Source organism: Marmota flaviventris, chromosome 11 (assembly GCF_047511675.1).
Source record: "Marmota flaviventris isolate mMarFla1 chromosome 11, mMarFla1.hap1, whole genome shotgun sequence".
In the NCBI taxonomy this organism is placed as follows: domain Eukaryota; kingdom Metazoa; phylum Chordata; class Mammalia; order Rodentia; family Sciuridae; genus Marmota; species Marmota flaviventris.
Window position 1 is genome coordinate 117653218 of NC_092508.1, and position 19845 is coordinate 117673062.

General features: G+C 31.4%; 1 pseudogene; it reads right to left on the minus strand.

Moving 5' to 3' along the window:
* Positions 1 to 16332: 16332 nt before the first annotated feature.
* LOC139707725 (zona pellucida-binding protein 1-like) overlaps positions 16333 to 19845 on the minus strand; it is a 56688-nt pseudogene continuing 53175 nt past the window's right edge.

Below are 19845 nucleotides of genomic sequence, written 5' to 3' on the forward strand. Positions count from 1 at the left end.
TTTATAGCAGCACAATTCACAATAGCTAGACTGTGGAACCAACCTATGTGCCCCTTAATAGATGAATGGATAAAAATTGTGGCATTTATACACAATGGAGTATTATTCTGCACTAAAAAATGACAAAATCATGGAATTTGCAGGGAAATGGATGGCACTAGAGCAGATTACGCTAAGTGAAGCTAGACAATCTTTAAAAAACAAATGCCAAATGTCTTCTTTAATATAAGGAGAGCAACTAAGAACAGAATATGGAGGAAGAGCATGTGAAGTAGATCACCATTAAACAGGGTCGAGGGTGGGTAGGGAGAGAGAGAGAGAGAGAAGGGAATTTGGGTGGTAAAGGAAGGAGACCCTCATTGTTATACAAAATTTTATATAAGAGGAAGTGAGGGGAAAGGGGAAAAACAAGAGAGAGAAATGAATTACAGTAGATGGGGTAGAAAAAGAAGATGGGAGGAGAGGGGAGGGGAGGGGAGGGGGGATAGTAGAGGATAGGAAGGGCAGCAGAATACAACAGACACTAGTATGGCAGTATGTAAAAACGTGAATGTGGAACAGATGTGAATCTGCAATATGTATACGGGGTAAAAATAGGAGTTCATAATCTGCTTGAATCAAATGTATGAAATATGATATGTCAAGAGCTTTGTAGTGTTTTGAACAACTAACAATAAATAAATAAATAAAACGAAAAAGTGGATGTGGAACTGATGTGAATCTGCAATATGTATATGGGGTAAAAATGGGAGTTCATAATCTGCTTCAATCAAATGTACAAAATATGATATGTCAAGAGCTTTGTAATATTTTGAACAACTAATAATAAAAAAATAAAAAAATAATAATTTAAGTAGTTACATTTACAATGTTGTGATATAATTACCAAAATTACCTTGTTTTAAGCATTTTAATCACTCAAAATAAACCATGTAATCTGTTAATCAACCACTCACTTACATACCTTCCAAGCCCTGGTAACCAACTCTCTCCTTTCTAACTCTATGATTTCCAATTTTTGGATATTTAATGTAAATGTATTTATAACACAGGTGAAATTTCATGGTTGATTTTGTTTACTTTTCTTAATATTTTTGAGATTTGTCTACATGGTCACCTGTATCAGTACTTCATTTTTATGGCAGAGTAATATTGAAACATTATATATATATATATATATATATATATATATATATATATATATATATATACACATGTATATATTTAAATCAATATATCTATACATATATGTTCTTACTCAGACATGGATACATATAAATACATAAACTCATTTGTTTATCATTCTTGATGGAAATTTGATTTTTCATATATTTCCTAGTGGACATGGTGATGCCATTGATATTCATGTTCAAGTGTTTGAATATCTGTGTTTCAGTTCATTTGGAAATATAGCTAGGAATGAAATTGGTAAGTCATTTAGTAATTCTATGTTTAAAATTTTAGCAATCATCAATTTTATTCCTATACCTACTATACCATTTTATATACTTAACAGAAATGTGGGTAGCTTCCAATTGTTTCACATGGTGCCCAACACTTTTATTTTTAACATAATAAAGGCATTCTCTTGTTCATAAAGTCCTCTTTCATATTATTTGTTGGATTTCTGTTGTTCAGGTTGTTGTTGTAGTAGATTTTGTAAAGGGAAGAGAACCTTAAGGTGGTCCACCAATGAGATACAACTCCTGCCTCTTTTGTTCACAAAGTCTCACTAAGTTACCCAAGGTTCCCACAGACTTGCAATACTCCTGCAGACTCCTGAGTAGTTTTGATATGAGCATGCACATATTAATAGACAACAAAGAAAGAAAAGCATCAATATTTCTCTAATATAATTTTATTGAAAGAAATATCAGGAACTGTGATTCAGGAAGAGAAAAAAAAAACATCCACTTTGTATCAGAGGCTGTACTATTGTCCAACTATGAAAATCAGTAGCCTTAGTTTACTCCATGTTGTCTCTTTCTCAGAAATGTCATATTAATTGAAAAAAAGTAATACCCATTGCATCTTATTCTATTGAAATCCCCTTTTACACAGAAAATCTTAATTAAACTTCTCTACAAATATTTACCATAATTGTTTTATGACTATGAGCAAAAGAAAATACAAAAGAGTTCAATGTAGTTAAGCATCCTATTTCCTGTTGTTCTATCTTACTTTGCAATGAGCCTGAAAGAGATCAATGTATCAGATGCTGAACACCTCTTTACTAGTTTTTCACAAGGTTTTTGAGCAATCTATTATTGCAATGATATAATATACTTTGTGAAATTTTTTCAAGTGGGAAGTGTATTTGAAAAAGTGTGTTTTGTATTCTCAGGGATATTTATATTTCAAAGACTAATTGGGCTCCATTGTAATATTTCAAAAGGTTAGGGGGGGAAAGAGGTTTAAAAGAAGCTCTTTCATTCTCAGGTACTGATTCTTGAAAAAAAATGTTTTTGAGGTGTTAATTTACCCAGAACAGTGAAAATATTCTGTTATTATGGGAACTTCTGTAGATTTTGATCCTCTGAGTACCTCCCCTATACACTGGGATTGAAGTCCTAAAACATCCTGAAAATGGTCTTTAGGCCAATTGATTGAGTAGAGTAAAAAGTTTTCTCTCTGAACCTGGCTGCAGCCAAATAAATCTAATTTCTGTTACTCCTCTTGTGTCTGACCTTGTCTTATTCTACTACACTGGCTTCTTTTACTTAGGAAAATGCATTTAAATTTAATTTTGGTTGTTGAGCTAATTAATAGGCTACTCTTTTCTTGTTGAATGAATTTTTGTTTTGAAAATACATATACTTCTTCATTAATTGCTAAAGATTTTTTAGCAAATTTGCTATATTTCCATATATTCCATATACTAATGTTACATTTAGCATTAATTTGCTATATATCCTCCAATTTAAATTGTTGTCGAATAAATCTGCTGTGAATATTTGCATATGTAAAAGTGGCTTGCCCCATGCTTGGAATATAACCCTTGTCACTCTACCACTGAGGCTTTTAAAAAAAGAAAGGAGAAAAAGGATCTCTCTCTCTCTCTCTCTCTCTCTCTCTCTCTCTCTCTCTCTCTCTCTCTCTCTCTCTCTCCTGTTTCATAACTAGGAACTAGATCACCTTTTCCCATCCATGAATCAGATAGCTTTGAGAACACATCCACCAGAGGAACCAAATAATTCAGACTTCAAAGATGGCCCCAGGAGATATAAGGAATAGATATTTCCCAAATTAACAAGTGAACAGTTACTCTTCTTTACAGGGAGTACCTGGAGGGCAGTCTTTGAATAGCTTATTTTGAAAATATTCTTTGTTCTGCCAGGAATGAGGACTCATGCCTATAATTCCAGTGGCTCAGGAAGGTGAGTCAGGAGGATTGAGTTCAAAGCCAGCCTCAGCAAAAGCAAGGTGCTAAGCAATTCAGTGAGACTCTGTATCTTAATAAAAATTTAAAATAGAACTGGGAATGTTGCTCTGTGGTTTAATGCCTCTGAGTTCAATCCCCACTTCACACACACACACACACACCCCAAAAATAAAAGATTCTGTTCCCTCGGATGAGCAGAATCAAAGCGTCTAAAACTGGAGTCCTCTGTGCTACTTCTTTACTAGCAAAGCAATAATACACCTGCTTTGCCTTTTTCTCAAAACCATATCCGCCTTATTAAATTGGCATCAGGGAGAAGGATCAAGGTTCCATAGCATATACACCATTTCTGTAGGCATCAGTTTACAAATAATGAGGATAAAATGTGGAAGTGTAATCACTGCATCACATATTAACTTTATTAAGGATAAAAAATACAGTGCTTCTTTCCGAGAAGACTGTGTTGGAATCAAAGCAACAATCAAAAAGAATTCCTCTGCTCCACAACCAATCAGTATTTGTTACTATTGGGTTTTGTGTGAGTGTGTGCCATTTATTAGTGGCTTGAGGAATCTAGTATTAATTTTAATATTATTTCCCATTTGACAGGTGCTGTTTAGCATCTTTACAGATGTTTTCATGCTCTTTCTAGAGATTATTTTGTGAAGGGTCTTTTAATGTTTTCTTCTCTTCTATACTTGCCATTCACTGGAACTCTTGTGGCACAGCATCCCACCATTTCAACTAATTGGACATAATCATTAATTGAGGAATAATTATTGTGTATTTTGATTATTTCAATATTTAGAAGATAAACTTGTACAACTTTTCTACAAGTTACTTGAACCAGTTCTCAATTTTCAGTTGCTTATTACATCATAATTTTAAATCCAAAATTACCACATAAAAAGAATATTATGAGACAGTAATATTATATATATATATATATATATATATATATATATATATATATATATATATATATATATAATATTTCAACATTTCCCACAGTACATCTTTTGATAGTTTCAGTGACAAAAAATACAGACATCTCTTTAGAAATGCAATGGTAATATTTTATTTTATTAAAATAATACTACAAATCCATAATTTTATGGCATGAATTATTAAGGCCAGACATTTTTCATACAATTCTCTATCATTTGAGTTTTACATTTTGATCTCTTGTGAAACATAAACCCAGAAAATGAAGAAACTGTTGCTACATAAGGCAACATACCCTTGAAAGAGTGAGCAGCATAGACTGAGGTTTAATTGAATCCATAGCAAGAAGTCCTCCTACTTCTTTGAATACATTGCAATGTGGCACATACCTGTAATCTCAGCTACTTGGGAGATTGAGGCAGGAGAATCAAAAGTTTGAGCCCATTCACTAACAAACTAGGAAGAATCTAAGCAACTTACTGAGACCCTGTTTCAAGAAAGAGAGAAAGAAAGAAAGGAAGGAAGGAAGGAAGGAAGGAAGGAAGGAAGACAGACTGGCGGTGTGGCTCAATGGTTAATCACCACTGGGTATAATTTGTGGGCAAAAAAGTAAAGAAAAGAAAAAAAAGATTTGAACCCAATCCACTAAAATGTTTTAAAAATTTCAGAAAGTATACAAATTATATGTTGACATCTTTAGAATCATGACAGATGAAATTCTATTTATTTTAGATAAGTTTTTCAGAGCTGTTTATAAAGTTACTGGAGACTGTTTAATATATATTTGATATATTCATTTTATGGGGTACATTATGATAATTCAGTACATATATAGAAGTGGTAGTAATTATAGTAATAAGTATTTTCATCTCTTTAAATGTTAATTATCTTTATGTATTGCAAATTTATTTATTTGTTTGTTTATTTATTTATTTATTGGTGCTGGGGTTAGAACTCAGTTGCACTTAGCTACTGAGTCACAACTCCAGCCCACTTTGTTATTTTACTTAAAGACAGGGTTACTGAGGCTGATTTTGAACTGAAGATCTTCCTGCTTCAGTCTGTGAAGTCAGTGGGATTACAGGCATGTGCCACCTGCCAGGTGCAAATTATATTTTGAAACACATTTTAGGTTATTTTCAGCAATAGTTATCCAACTGTGCCATAGAAGTATCAGGAGTGATTCTTCCATTTTGGTCTTTGTGCTCCTCAATGAACTCTTTAAATCTGTCTATTTATTCTCTTCCTGGTCTCTTGTGATCACTATTCCATCCTGTTCTACTAAATTTACTTATTGCTTTCTACAAATAAATGAGAACTTGTGGTGTTTCGTCCTTCTGCTCTAGGCATATTACACTTAAGATATAAAAAAGATCAAGGTGTGCTTCTTGTTATGATAAGGTGCACAAAATAGAAAATATACCATTTTGATCCTTTTCTTTCTTTCTTTCTTTTTTTAAAATACCAACATCATTTATTTACTTGTGTGTGTGAGTGTGTGTGTGTGTGTGTGTGTATGTGTGTGTATATATATATATATATATATATATATATATATATATATATATATATATATATATATATATATATATATAATTTTGAAACATTATACATATTTAAGTTGCCACCCACTAAAGTTTTGGTCTTTTTTTTTTTTTGGTTGAACCTTTAGATGCTTTCTAAGATTGCAGATAAGAAGCAGTAAGCACATTTTTACTGTTGTGAAATATTCATCATCCATTCCATTGATTTTTCTTCTTTTCAAAATACCACTGACACCTTTTCTCATGGTAAATGCCATTCTATTTTCTGTCTATATGAATTTCTACCCTCAATTTCACCTTCTACATTAAAGTCTTACAGCATTGGATAATTCGTGACCTACAGGTCACTTGCAATAATGTTTGAAAGGCTCGTGAATTACTCCTGAAAACTTTTTGTTGTTGTTCCAATCTGAATAATATTCCATGGTATGCCAATGCCATGTTTTTGCTTATAATTTCATGTGTTTGGGGACATTGAGGTTTTTCCATCAGAGGTTATTTTAAAAAATGCTAGTATGAGAACAGGTGTACATATAAAATCTTGAGTCCCTACATTCAATTCTTTTTTTTAATTTAATTAACTTATATTTTAAATACCTGACAGTGAAATGCATTGCAATTCTTATTACACACATACAGCACAATTTTTCATATCTCTGTATGTTCACACCAATTCATGTCTTTATACATGTACTTTGGATAATAATGTCCTTCAAATTTCACCTCATTTATAACCACCTGCTCCCTCTTTTGCCTTCTACCCCTCTGCCCTATGCAGAGTTCATCTATTTCTCCCATGCTTCCTGTAAACACCCAAGTATAGGTTTTGTATTTTGGGATTGGATAACTTCACTTAGAATTATCCACTCCAACTCCATCCATTTACCTGAAAATGTCATAATTTTATTTTCTTTTATTGCTGAGTAATATTCCACTGTGTATATATTGCACTTTTTATCCATTGATCTACTGAAGGGCATGTAGGTTGGCTCCACAGTTTAGTTACTGTGAATTGTGCTGCTATAAACACTGGTGTGGCTTTTTCCCTGTAATATGTTTTTTGTAAGTCCTTTGGGTATAAACCAAGAAGAGGGATAGCTGGGTCAAATGGTGGTTCCATTCCCAGTTTTCCAAGTAATCTTCACACTGCTTTTCATACCAGCTGCACTAATGTGCAGTCCCACCAGCTATGTATGAGTATACCTTTTTCCCCACATCCTCACCAAACTTATTGTTTTTTGTCTTCATAATAGTTGCCATTTTGATTGGAGTGAGATGACATCTTTGAGTATTTTTTATTTGCATTTCTCTAATTTCTAGAGATAATGAACATTTTTCATGTATTTGTTGATTGATTTTATATCCTCTTCTGAGAAGTGTCTGTGCAGGTCCTTGGACATTTATTGATTGGGTTATTTGCTTTTGTTTGTTTGTTTGTTTTTGGTGCTTATCTTTATGAGTTCTTTATATATCCTAGAGATTAGTGCTCTATATGATATATGAGGGGTAAAAATTTGCTCCCAAGATGTAGGCCTCTATTTACCTCATAGATTGTTTCTTTTGCTGAGGAGAAACTTTTTAGTTTGAGTTTTTCATTATTTTAATTTTTGTGCCACAGGAGTCTTATTAAGGAAGTTGGAGTCTAATCCCACATGATGAAGATTAGGGCCTACTTTTTCTTTTATTAAATGAAGAGTCTTTGGTTTATTTCCTATGTCCTTGATCCATTTTGGTTTAATTCCTCTGTCCTTGATCCACATTGGGTGTGTGTTGAGAGATAGGGGTTTAATTTTATTATGTTCCACATAGATTTCCAGTTTTCCCAGAACAATTTGTTGAAGAAGCTGTCTTTTCTCAGGTGCATGTTTTGTCACCTTTGTCTAACAATCATTCTGGGAATAAAAAAATATGCAAATACAGGCTCTCTTTATTTATCAGAAAACATTATTATATTTCTCATCACTGACAGCATAAAATATGTTAATTTGAATACAAAACCATATAAAATTATTTCTCCTTTTTAAAATTTGTTTTCTACATACACATGACCCTAGGATGTATTTTAACATATTATGCATATATGGAGTGAAAACCATTACAATTTTTATCCCATTCTTGTGCGGGTATACTGGTCATATGTTCATATGTGCATTGAAAAATCATGTGCAATTCATTCTACTGTCTTTCTATTCCCACCCCTCCCTTCATTCCCTTTTGTCCAATTCAGTTAACTTCTATATTTCCCCTCCTTCATTATGGGTTAGCATCCACATCTCATAGAGAACATTTGGCCTTGGTTTTTTTTGAGACTGGTTTATATCACTTAGAATGACAGCTTCAGTTCTATCAATTAACAAGCAAATGGCATATGTTCATTCTTCTTGAGGCTGGGTTATATTCCATTGTGGATATATACCATACTTTCTTTATTGATTCATCTGTTGAAGGGCACCTAGGTTGTTCCAACAATGTTAATTGTTAATATTACTCTATTAAACACTTAAAATGGCTAAGATATTATTTTAAAGGAATTACTATTTAATTTTTCTTAAGTATCATTTAAATTAATTCATTCCTAACTGAAATTATAGATTTAAAATGCCAGCATATTTTAATACAAAACAACTATGTATATATCTAACTTAAGAATGTTCATATGGCATTACAAATTTGGATAGTTAATAGTGCTTGGGACTGTAAAATAAAATATTCAATAAGCCTGTTACTCTTGTAAGTTGTTTATTTTAAATTATACTTTGAACAAAATTAATCTGTCAGTCTATAAAAATGGCTAAGATGGTAAAATCATTATGTTTTTATCACTCACAGTAAACATGAGGAAATTAATGTTGCCCCTTAACCAATATGCTTGGAGGACTTATATATAACAAGATAATGGGAAGGGAAGGACCTGTGAGAACAGAAGCAGATTGGAGTGAGGCAGCTGAAAGCTGACAAAAATTGAGGAGGATTAAGGGTTATCATGAAAGCTAGAAGAGGAAAGGATGGATTTTATCTAGAGTCTCAGAAGGAGCACAGCCTTGCTCACACCTTGATTTCAGATTCTGATTGCTAGAATTTTGAGAAAATAAATGTCTGTTGTTAGCTACACAGTTTATGGTATTTTGTTATGTAACTTCCAGGAAAATTACATAGTCCCATTCATGGCTCCTCTATCACATAACTCTTAGCCACACGTGGGCAGAAATAATAAATAAACCATAAAGAGATTATAAATTGAAAAAATAATTTTGGTGTTTAAAAACATTAATATTTACCTACTATTACTACTACTACTACTAGAAACACGTTAAGTCATTCCCAGGAGTTACCATGGAATCGGGACAGAATAGGTATGTAATTAGTTATTGTGAAAATTTGGTATTGTAGGATGTGGATTTAGGTATTTTCATTGTTATTTTGGACTCATTCAAAAATGAAAAGAGCTCAAATATTTGAAAAAAAAAATATATATATGAATTTGAATTTTAATTTTAATACCTCACTATTTTAAAAACAACAGTTCGTTGTTAAATTAATTTAAAAATCATAGTTTCCTTTATTTCTATTAATTTATGTTGTATTGAGAGAAATATGTCCATTTCAGCTGGCTAGTTTAGAATTTAGTGTAACAAAATCTGAAAGAACTCCCTAAATACTTCTAATCTTAAAAACAAACAAACAAACAACAACAACAACAAAAAAAAACATTGCTTTATGTTGCATAATTAAATGTATTTCAAAAAATGGAAGTATGTATAAATATGCAATTTTTGTTTAAAATGCCATTTTTAGGAAAAAATATAAACTAGACTGATTTCTTATTAATAATGAATTAGCATAATATTTATAATAAATGTTTTAAGAATATACAAAGTTTATTAAAGTTTTCACTGTGATGAGACAAGAATCATATTTCTGCAAAATAGTTGAAATGATAATGTTATATTTATTGTAGGAAAATGATATATTAATTACATTTCTAAAGATGGCAGATGAAAAATTACATAAAAATTACTGTCAGCCTTCATTAATGGTGCATTGATTCTAAACTTTATTGAGATGCTCATGCAGTTCTTCTAAAGATACAGGTGATAATGTCACAGAGAAGAATTTACCTACAGCTTGATCCTCTGCTGTAAGGCATTTAATGTCACACCTGTAAGAACATGAAAATGCAATGTGTTCTACTGTTTAACTTACAATGCATGTGATCATCCATAAAATGTCACACATTTTTTTTTCTGTATCTTCTGGCAATATTCCTAGAAATAGAATTAATAGTATAAAAATGTCAAATTCTACAATTAATTTATCAGATTCATTTTCAAAAGAATTAGAAATTTTCTAGTTCTTCATTTTTATTCTCATATAATAGGTCTGCTACCTTGTGTCCACATTACAATGTTTTACTATAGTATCATGATACAGTTAAGTAATTTGTAGAATTACTCACTTTTATTTTCCATGTATCTCTATTATAATTAATTATACTTGATCATACTTATGCATCCTATACAAATGTTTTTGTTAAATTTAAACTATTTAAGTATTATCCTTTATAGTTTTAGAAGAAAAAGTAAGCCCTAATCGTCATCACGTGGGATTAGGTCCCAAGTTCCTTAATAACACTCCTACAGCACAAGAATTAAAACCAAAAATTAATAAATGGGATGGACTCAAACTAAAAATTTTCTTCTCAGCCAAAAAAAAAATCTATGAAATGAATAGACAGCCTACATTTTGGGAGCAAATTTTTACCCCTCACACATCAAATAGAGCACTAATCTCTAGGGTATATAAAAACTCAAAAATCTAAACACCAAAAAAACAAATAACTCAATCAATAAATGGGCCAAGGACCTGAACAGACACTTGTCAGAAGAGGATATACAATCAATCAACGAATATAAGAAAAAATGTTCATCATCTCTAGCAATTAGAGAAATGCAAATCAAAACTACTCTAAGATATCATCTCACTCCAGTCAGAATGGCAGCTATTATGAAGACAAAACAACAGTAAGTGTTGGCAAGGATGTGGGGGAAAAGGTACACTCATGCATTGCTGGTGGGACTGCAAGTTGGTGCAGCCAATATGGAAAGCAGTATGAAGATTCCTTGGAAAACTGGGAATGGAACCATCATTTGACCCAGCTAATCCTCTCCTCGGACTATACCCAAAGGACTTAAAAACAGCATACTACAGGGACACAGCCACATCAATGTTGATAGCAGCACAATTCACAATAGCTAAACTGTGGAACCATCCTAGATGCCCTTCAGTGGAAGAATGGATAAAAAATGTGACATATATACAATTTTACTCCACAATAAAAGAGAATAAAATCATGGCATTTGCAGGTAAATGGATGGCATTGGAGAAGATAATGCTAAGTGAAGTTAGCCAATCACCAAAAAACAAATGCTGAATGTCTTCTCTGATATAAGATGACTGACTCATAGTGGGGTAGGCAGGGAGAGGAATGGAGGAATAGATGAATTCTAGATAGGGAAGAGGGGTGGAAGGGAAAGGGAGGGGGCAGGGAATTAGTAAGGATGGTGAAAGGTGATGGACATCATTATCCAAAGAACATGTATGAATACACGAACTGGGTGTGAACTTAGTTTATATACAAACAGAAATATGAACAATTGTGATATATATGTGCAATAAGAATTATAATGCAAAAATAAGTACAGGTAAAAGACAGGAATTGGCATGAACATACTCTATATACAAAGATATGAAAAATTGAGCTGTATATGTGTAATAAGAATTGTAATGCATTTGCTGTCGTGCATTTAAAAAAATCAATTAAAAAAATTCATTTGGAATCTCATGAGACTCTAAATAGCCAGAATAATCTTAACAAAGAACAAGTTAGAGGACCCCTGCATCTTGGTTTCAAAATTTACTACAATGCTACATTGATTGAGACAGTGTAAAGATGGGGACATATAAACCACTGTAACAGAATAGAGAGCTCAAATCAAACCATTCACATAATTTCAACTGATTTTTAACAAAGAGGCTATGGGTAAAATGTAACCTTTTCAACAAATGGTGCTGCAATAAATTGGATATACATATGCAAATTAGTTATGTTGAACCCTTACCTATATCAGACATACAAATTAACTCAAAATGAATAACATACCTAGAGTTTTAAGACTCAAGCTTTAAAACTTTTGGCATAAGAACAAAGTTTCATGACATTAGATTTGACATTAACTTCTTGGGTCTGACACCAAAAGAATAGGAAATAAAAGAAAAAAAATACATTGGACTTCAACAATATTTACAACTTAGTGAATTTCAGTGTTTAAGGTATAATCAAGAGAGTTGAAAAAACAAAGTATGAGAGAAAATATTTGCAAAAGATATATTTGATAGGGCATTATGTCAAACTCATGTAACTCAAAATAAAAGTAAAGACACTTAATTTAAAACCAGAAAAAAAGATTTCAATAGAAATTTCTCCAAAAGATATATAGAAATGTAAAATAAGAACATATAAGATTGCTCAGTATTTATCAATCATTATGGAAATATAAATAAATATAACAATGGATAACACATCTCATTCATTAGGATAATTTTAAAAACAAACAATAACAAAGTGTTGGTAAGGAGATGGAAAAAATGGAACTGTTGTGCATTACTCATGATAATATAAAATGGTGCAGCCACTGTGAAGAATTTGGCTTCTCCTAAAACTACCATTGGATCCAGTAACTTTGCTTTTAGATATCAAGGCAAAGATGTGTACAAGTAGGTACTGGGACAGAAAACTGTATACTATACTTCATCACAGCATTATTCACAAGAGCCAAAAGATGGATATGACTCAAATATCCATCATCAACAGATGAATGGATAAACAAACTGTGGCATATACATGTTCAATCTTAAAAGGAATTCATTTCAAATGCATTCTACCACATGGATGAACTCTGAAAGTATTTTAACTGAAACAAGCCAGATTCATAGGACTACAAGATTCCATTTATCAGTTACCTAGAGCAAAAAATTGAAAGAGACAGAAAGTAGAATAACTATTAGCAGTAGGTGAGAAAACAGTGAATCTAGTTACTACTTAACTCAATCAGAGTTTGTTTCTGGGAGGTGAGAACATTCTTAAATTGATGGTGATGATGGGTGCACAATTTTATGAATGTACTTTATACCTCTGAATTTTACACTTAATTAAAATGGTATATTTCGTTGGTATGACCTCAACCTCTATGTATAACTGCAAAGCTCTAATTTAGAAAACATACTAAAAAATGTATATTAAATGTTTTCCTTCCCAAGAGTAAAAAAGGAGCAGCACTCCTTGAGATACATCTGAGGAAAGGGTTTGGGCAGGATAATTAGAATACAGACCTGGAACATCATACAGTGTCATAAAATAAGAAAGTGATCAAGAAATAAAAGCACACTGAGTAAATATACAATCTCACTTCAGGGAATGTGCAGTGGCAAAACTTGGATAATTTGAATAATATAATAAATAATTATAGCAATGGATTACAACAAAAGAATACATTCATAAGCTTATGTTGATAAATAAAAATAAACTAGAGAGAAGATAGCTGTCCCTTAGAGAATTACATTCAATAAACATGTAATGATGAACATAAAAAATGGTTGCTATACTTGGATCAGCAGTACTTCTCAAAGGTTCATGTGCTCAAAGACTGGTCCCCAGTCTGTGGTGCTGCTGGGAGATGGTGGAACTTTTGAGAAGTAGGGCTAGTGGGATATATTTAGGTCATTTGAAGTATGCCCTTTTGGGATACATTGGGATACTGGCCCCTTCCTGTCTCTCAGGCTTTGTAATATCTATGAAGTGAATAGGCCTCTTTTGCCCTGAGCTCTTGACACAATGTACTACACATCACTAAAGCCAACCAACTATGGAGTGACACCTCCAAAACTGTGAGCCAGAATAAACCTTTCCTCTTTATCAGTTGATTATCTCAGGTATTTTATGACAGTGATGGAAAATGAACGAATAATTACCATTAGGGCAAATAAAACATAAACAATTATCATAAGAAGGAAATGTCACTGGATGCTAAAATTAGTGGACAAAGTGTGATGAATATGCATATGTTTTTATATCTCAAAGAGTTTCCCAATGAGAAATTAATTTTAAAAAAGGGATAAAAATGAAAAAAAAATTGGAAGATATGACCTTAACTCATCAAAGTGAACATCATAAGTAATAAGATGTTTAAATAACACATATCTCTTGAAATGACATTTGGAAAGGGACATATCATCATTTGTGAAGTATTATTGCCCAAAATGCATAAATTTGAACCTAATCATGAGAAAACTAGATTCAAATTGGGATACATCTTACAAAATAAGTCTCCTTGTGTCAAGGTCATGAAAAGCAGAAACTCCAATTGATTATAGAGATGCAAGCAATGTAAATATCATATCTTATATTGAATCTTGGTCCTCAAAGGACATTATTAGGAATACTGGCAAAATATGAATAATTTCTATAGTCTAATCAGTTGTACTATATTAATGTTAATACCCTAATAGTAATAATAATAATAATAATAATAATAATAATAATAATAATAATAATAATAATGTTATTAAGGTGTTAAAATCAAGATACGTGTAATGAAGGGTATATAGGAATTCTCTTTACAACTTTTGCAATTTTTCTTAATTTAAAAATGATTTAAAAATAGAAAGTTTGAGAATATCAGGTACCTAAATATAAAGCTAAGTAAAATATAAGACCTCTATAAATATAGTATTTTAATTGAGGTAAGTTTAAATGAAAATGTATAAACACATACACACAGATACACACACACACACACACACACACAAACACACACCACACACATATAGGACACAAAATGGAAATACAGCATAATCTCCTGCTCCTTTAATTTTTGAGAGAAGCTTTTCTTGACAATCTAATTAATGAAGCACTAACCTCAACCTAGTTACTCTCCAGAGTGGTTTTTCCCCATTTGAACTCCTAGCATGATCCATTATTCACCCTTATTTGCCCTCTTCCATTGTACCTGCTTAAAATAAAGTTAAACATAAATTCTTATTTTCAGATATCCTTTGGTCATTTGGAATTAGTCTTTTGTAAAGTACTTATTCAAATTGTTTGCCCTTTATTTTGGTTTTGTGTTTTTAAAAATATTCTTAATATGTTATGGGTACTAATTTTGGGGGAGTCAAATCCATTATGATTTTTTTTCACCATTCTCTGGGATTATCTTTTTTCCATATGTTTTAATAATTTCTTAATATTGTATAGATTTTTAAATTTTAGTTATACATGATAGTATAATAGAGGAAAGGGGGTAAGGGAGGAGAAGAGGAAGTGAGAAAGTGCTCAGGAGTGATACTGGCCAAACTATATTATTATACTGTGTGTATGTATCAATACATAACAACAAGTCACACCATTATGTAAAGCTGTAATGTGCCAACAAAATAATGTAGAAATAAAATAAAATTTTAAAAAATCAAAATTCCTCATGAGATATAAATATTTTAATAATTTTAATTTAGCATTAAAGTCTTTACTGAAAACAAATAGAAATGCATATAAATAGAGAGCTAAACTACTATGTTCCACTTTCATTCCTTGTTATTTCTAGCCTTTTCTTTATCCTTATCTGTGCTACACTGATACACAATACCACTGTTGTCAAAATAGTTACAAAGTTTCCATCTGGAAGTAATTTATTTATTAAATTTGTATTGTATTTTCTAAAACAATTTTAATACATTTTGTCAAATTCCATATAGTTAAACAAAAACAATAGAAGAAAAAAGTAATAAAGCAAAATCTAACCAAACAAAAGTAAAAAGAACACTTGGTGCTCCATTATATGAAAAGATTTTTAATCTAACTTGGATAAACAGGAGAACAAATTTAAAAAGATGATAAAAAAGGTACTGACTTAGCAATATTAATAATAGGAAGATTTTAAGACTAGAAATTAACTGACCCATTCAATTCTTGATAACAAAAATGCAAATTCTTTTAATACAAAGGCAACCACTTTTGTAGAATTCCTCTATAATAAAGATGAAGACAGATGAATGTCAGAGAGTGACTAAGAACCTTTAGTGCTAGTATCAAAAGTCAGAAAAAAATTATAATAAAATAATTCAAATACTTATTTCTAAAAGGAAAAAAAAAACCCACAAAATTCCCTACCTACTCTAGACTACACAAAATTAAACTCACTGATAACAGTTTCTAAGATATATTATTTGGTTATATCTAGGGTAAATAACTCTAAAGTAACTTATAACTATTATCTTTGTTTCTTCCCAGATAACTGCCTAAAGCCATTGAACCTTTGCTGTCATAGTAATACCAAGGTCAAAATTAAGCCGCTTTTTTCCTTTACATCTTAGATTCACACAGCCTCCTCAAACATACTACCTTGAATAATTTAAAAAAATATACAGCTGACAATTAAAAAAACTGATAGACATTCACTTAGGCATAATGGAATAAGTGAATTTTTATCAATATACAACATGAAATCATAGTTCATTACATACCACAGCATTCAGGACATTTTGGATGCTTCAGGGTATTCATTCCATACCCTGGAAAGCAGCGATTGATCCAAACCATTTGGAGAGTACCTTCAATGTAGTATATTTCAGGCAATGGATCTGAACGTCTGCCTAGAACTTCTACTTGTTGATTGAAAAATCCCTCTATGATATTTTTAGCCTAAAATAAAAATAAAATATGAAAAAATATTAGTCAAAAATAAATGTAATTTTAGAACAGAGAAGACAGAGGCAGGATAAAACAGCCTCGGGTGTTTATTTTATCTTGCACTCATAGGATATGAATACAATAATAACACATGTAAAACTAAAAAGATGTCACCTATATGCCTCCAATATTTCCAAAGGTACTTTCTTAAATAACACAAAGAGACCATCTGAATATATAATCAAACATTTTGTTCTCTTTGAATTTTTAGTAGCACATAGAAAACATCAGAGAAAAATCAAGATAGTGGCTTGAAATTGAATGTATTCTATGAAATTAAACATAAAGGAATATATTTTAAGAATCATTAAGAAGCATATTCTCTGGCACCCCCTTCACTCTTTTCAAAAAGAAAATTAGGTTTAAAAACAAGAGAAAATACAACACCTATTACAATCTTTAGGTCTGCATCTAAAAAATAAGTTTATAAAATACTTATGAGATCATTCTGTTCTATAATTACCTTTATGTTTGTAATATATTCTAGCTTAACTCATAAATCAAAAACAAGATTATACTTTTCTATGAGTGATAAGATCTGTACAAAAAAACATGAAGCATGGTTATGATTCAAACCCTCTATAGTTAGTTCTCCTCCATTCTGCCACACTAACTTTCACCCACAGTCCAGTCAGAAGCACAGAGAACAGGTTCATCTATAACCACTAGTGGTACACTTCAACTTTTCTGAGTTCTTTAAATATTTTGTAAAGTACATACTTCCATGAAAACTTCTATAATAACAAATAGATTTTCAACATACTAAACTAATTGTAAATATACAAGTCTTTTCTATTACTTCATAGCTTTTCACTGTTTAAATGTTATTTTTGTTATTCTGATAATATGGGGGAAATCCATTGATTTTTACTTGATCAAACACAAATTTTCTTTAAATACATACTTAAGAATAGATGTGAATGCTTATTTAACTAATTATATTTAAATGTGAAAATACAATTTGTAAGTTTCATAGAGACACATTCATAAATCATTCAGCTTCCTAAAATCCTATACAAAAAAGAAAAAGAAAAAAAAAATAAAGGAAAAAGAAACATCAATGAACAGCTAGGTGTGGTAGTGAAAGTCTGAAATTCCAGTATAACAGCAACTCAGGAGGCTGAGGCAGAAAGATCACAAGTTCAAGGCCAGCCTCTGCAACTTAGCAAGACCCTCAGAAACTTAAAAAGGACCTACCAAAAATTTTAAAATAAGAAGGTCTAGGGATGTAGTTCAGTGATAAAGCACTCCTAGATTCAAGTCCCAGTACCAAAAGCAAAATAAAGCAATGATCTTAGAATTGAGAACATCTGGTAGATAAAAATATAAGAGTATTGTTCCTTATTTTCCCTCTAAAAGGAAGAGGAGGATAGATCTCCCAATATAAATGAAAAGAAGGTCATAAATTTTGTGAATCACTAACTTAACATTTTTATATTGAGTAGGGTTAATAATTAGGACCTGAAATTATTAGGACATAGGGTTAAGGTAGCAAGCAGTACAGCTGAAGAAGTCTATGAGTTGGATAAGGATTCCAAATGTAAAAGTAAACTTACTAAACTAATCTGGATGATTTAAGAACATAATTATAAAAACAATCTCAATAAACTAGTAATCTTGTTTAAGTGATAATGAATATGACTAAATAAACAAGAGATTTACTAGTCCACTCTATTCCTCTTGCTACCCTCAAGAAACTTTATAGAAACATATATAAAAAGAATATGTTCTACAACAACTGGTCAATGATCACAGGACTGAAAAAGCAACTGCTGCTATTTCAAAAGTGAGCAGTAGTTAAAACATGTGCTTTTGTATGGAGAAGTTGAACAACTAATATTAAATACCATAATCTTCCACTGGCCATGCCAAGTATAGACAGTAAATAAAATTAACTAGAAAGGTTTCAGTATTTACTCTAGTTTTGTCAAACCAACTTAGAAGACAACTACCTAGTTCTGGGTAGGGAACAAATTATACATTATACAAGATCAGAGTCTAACTTGAGTTATAATTCCACTGAGTGAGAACTAATATACACAAGATTTACAAATATTAAACCTATATAGGAGTCCTTTAGACACCTTTGCGTAATTCCTGTATTTGGGAATTCCTGGGGAAAAATGATTATATATCTCCAAGTGTGATTAGAATTAATACTAAAAAGTAAAAAGAAGAGGAAGCTTAAAGGTGTCTTGTAAGAATAAAAAAGACATGTAAATTTTCATAAAATAAAATAAATGACCTTGATTCTCAGGAAATGAATGAGAGGTAATATGTCCAGATATAAAATGTCTCAATGGAGAACTGCAGAAAACAATTATAAAAACTCAAAATTGTCTCTTTCATGTTAGAAACATCAGAACAGGGATAATGTGCTCAATTATGAGTGGATCAGGCAGAGATCTATGAGACAGAGGTAAGTTTAAAAGCCGAACCAAAGATTTGATGAAGAAAATAAAGGGTTATAAAACAACTTTAATTTTATGAAAGTTAAAATCCACTCCTATCAAGTATAATAAGTACTACAGGATTTGAGGAAAGAAAACTTCCACATTGTAATGTGGGGACTACAAAATCCTGAAGCAAAAAACAGAATCCAATCTTTACCAATGGATGCCACTGAAGTGGTGGTTGTTGCACATGAACTGAAACTTGCATTTAAAAAAAGGCACTTAAGAATAAAAATTAAAGAAAATTTATTATTTATATTTTGTAATGATTAGATATCTAAGCTGATGTATTAACATTTTTTAGTAATATATTGCTCATCAAAATAGATAAGGAGTGAACATGGAGAAAAATATTTTAAAATACAGGAGGGTACTTCCATTTCTAACTAGGTGGTATACCATGTATTTTGAGAAATCTTTGTGCTAAAAATGACCTATTTGAACACAACAGAACAAGCTTGTGTAGACATATTTCTACAAAGAAATAGAAAGAGGAAAGATAGAAGATAAGAAGGAAGGAAGGGAAAAAGAAAGGGAGGCAGGTAGGTAAAAAGAAGTAGAAAGCAAGATAAAGAGGAAGAAAAAGACTTAAGAGCTATAAATGAGAAGAAAACTACAAACCTAATTAGTAGCTGTGACCCTAATTCATTTGATGTCAATCTCAGTATTCCAAGGTATTACAATTTTATCAGCCTAAAGAAAAACGGAGAAAAGCCTTAA